The 2,847-nt window shown below is 33.9% G+C and overlaps 1 non-coding gene across 1 annotated transcript; it reads left to right on the plus strand.

Annotated features, from left to right (window-relative positions):
- Positions 1-619: 619 nt before the first annotated feature.
- On the plus strand, positions 620-702 carry TRNAL-UAA (transfer RNA leucine (anticodon UAA)). The gene has a single exon. It is a non-coding gene; the product is annotated as a tRNA-Leu (tRNA).
- Positions 703-2,847: the final 2,145 nt, after the last annotated feature.

A 2,847-nucleotide genomic window follows, 5' to 3' on the forward strand; every position in this document is an offset into this window, starting at 1 on the left:
GTTTAAAGAAAAATATACTATATAATATGAAACCATATATTATTCGAATAGCTATATTGATTTTTCTTTCAGAAAGTCCTAAAATTCCACAAATCAAATAATTACGCGCGCGCGCGCACATATATATATATATATAAGAGAGGAGAGAAAAAGATATTTTAATTTGAAACTTCTAACTTGTGTAACTTTTCTTATTTTAAATCTATTATTTACATACTATTATATATCAAATTAAAGCTCTTGTCACAAACTTTAATTTGATATGTATAATGAATATTTTATTATTAACTAAAAAATGTGTTTTTTTAGGAAAAAAATAAGACAAAAATTTTGAACAAAAAAGAAAAAAGTAAAAAAAAAGAAAATATTAATAAATTTATTTGAAATTTTTTGAATTAGATTTCCAGAGTGAGAGAGATTTTCATGTTAAATTTTTAAAAAAGAAATGTAGGATTGCATAAAATAAAATAAAAATATCTTATTAATCTACGTAAGACCATAAATTAAGGAAAATGAAGGAATCTCGAATCGTGTTATATAATGAATTAGATTTTTAGTACGATCAATGTACGTCATTCTATAATCTTAGCATAAAGGTCCTTGGAAAATCAAACAAGAAGCTGGTTTGCCCGAGAGGTTAAGGGGGAAGACTTAAGATCTTCTGCACATAAGTGCGCATGGGTTCGAACCCCATAGCCAGCATATAGTTTTTTTTTCGATTCCTCCCTTATTTTTCAACCTCTTTACCTGCACTTACTAATTTTATGTAAAAATAAAAATAAAAGAAACACCCCTTTGTTCAAACTAAGGGGGGTGTATTCGTTGTGGATTTCCACAGACTTTAAAAAGTCCATGGAATTTAAATTCCATGGAATTCACATATATTCCAGACGACTTTCAAAGAATTCGTGGTTGGATTTCACCCCGATTTTATTTTCGAAGAATTTAGGGGATAATTCTGGAATTGAAATCCATGATGCCAACGCCCGCTGAGTCCCAGCACCGCTGGAAACCCAGCGACCGCTGGGAATCCAGCGAGCGCTGGAAACCAAAAAGGCATCATGGAAACCCAGTGTTGAGCAATGCATTGGGCACCAAAACGGCACAGCAGCGGAGAGGTGAGGGGTGCGCCGGGGCGGTCCCGGAGGAGTCGGGGTGAGGAGAGATGGTGCGGCGCTCACACTGCGCTGGGGGACTGTGGGCCTGCGGCGGCGGCAGCGGCAACGGCGTGGCGAGAGACACGGAGCGCGTAGAGAGAGAGAGGCAGAGAATTCAGACTCGCTCGAATCCAGCATATGCTGGACTCTCTCAACGGTGGCTGAGTTCCAGCGCTCACTGGCTTCTTGGCCGCGGGCGCTGGAACTCAACGCTCGCTTAAAATTTCATGGATTTCAATTCTCGTGGTTCTTGGCCGGATTTCGTCGTGTGTATTTTTTGGATGAAATCCATGAAAGTCATTCCAGATTTTAAGTCAATGGAATAACGAATACACCTAGATTTGTATGGATTTTAAAAAGTCTGAAACGAATACACCCAGATTTATATGGACTTTTAAAAGTCTTAAACGAATACACCCAGATTTCTGCAGACTTTTAAAAGTCTGGAACGAACACACCCAGACTTTTAAAATCCATAGAAATCTATTAAAATCCACAACGAATACACCCCCCTAAGTTAAGCGGGGCATATTTTGTTTAGAAAAAATTACTACTGTTAACTAATTTTTCGCCATATCTCTTATCTCAAAAATATTTTAAACTATCAATAATATCAATCAAAAACCGTACTATTGAGATTGTAATAAAAATACTTTAACTAGCGACTTTTACATACAAAATGCTAACGTCGTATTTAAATGAATGAGACTTCAATAAACGCAAGTCCAATAAAATATAAAGAGCTAAATAATAATTGTACGAATAAGTAGACGACCCTTAACTAATACGAACAAATCTCAAATAAAAATGACAAAATCTCCAAAAATCAACAACTTCCCTAATGAAAATGGCCAACATGGTTTGTAAGATCAAAAGAAATGAGCAAAAATACTTTGTAGAGCTATGAATTTGCGTCTTTTCTTTTTTAATCTTGGTGCAAACAAATCATTATTTCTCATAAGATGCTGAGTATACACATCAACATTATTTTGAGTGGAGCGTTCGATTGCTTGAGATTAATTTTTTCTTAAATTTGCTGAGATTGAATTGGTCCGAAATTATTCAAGACTCATAAGTTATGACTAATCCTACATAACATAATTTCAAAATTAAGTATCGAGTTGTATCTATACAATCGAACAAGATATTACAAGATTAATTCTATCTAATTCTACAAATCGAACACCCCCTACATGTTTCCGTGGCAATGTAAGAAGAAATAAAAATCCCCTCATATGTACTTATTGATTATGTTCTTTTTAAGTCATAAAGTTGAAGCTCTTTGTTTACCATTTTTCCAACAAAAGAAGGAAGATTTTTGTTTTCTATCTTTTCAACATAATAAGAAAGAAAGCCCCCCTCACCTAGTCACCTATCCTTATTAAATATGTTCTTTTAAAATCATAAAGTTGAAGCTCTTTGTGATCTATCTTTTTAGCATAAGAAGAAAGATAAGATCAAAGATACCGAAAATGATCGAACAAGTGAAACTTCTATTTAGTACTCCATTATTTCTACATTTACCCTTAAAATAACCAACATTTAGTTTGACTTCAACTTTTCAATTGGACTGAAATGCTCCCAAATTAATGTGGTAATGTTGTCATATTGGTTTTTTTTTTTTTCAAATTACATCATAACATCAACAATAATTCAACAACACATCAACATTTGACAAAAATCAAGCTCA

The sequence above is a fragment of the Salvia miltiorrhiza genome, chromosome 7 (genome assembly GCF_028751815.1).
Source record: "Salvia miltiorrhiza cultivar Shanhuang (shh) chromosome 7, IMPLAD_Smil_shh, whole genome shotgun sequence".
In the NCBI taxonomy this organism is placed as follows: domain Eukaryota; kingdom Viridiplantae; phylum Streptophyta; class Magnoliopsida; order Lamiales; family Lamiaceae; genus Salvia; species Salvia miltiorrhiza.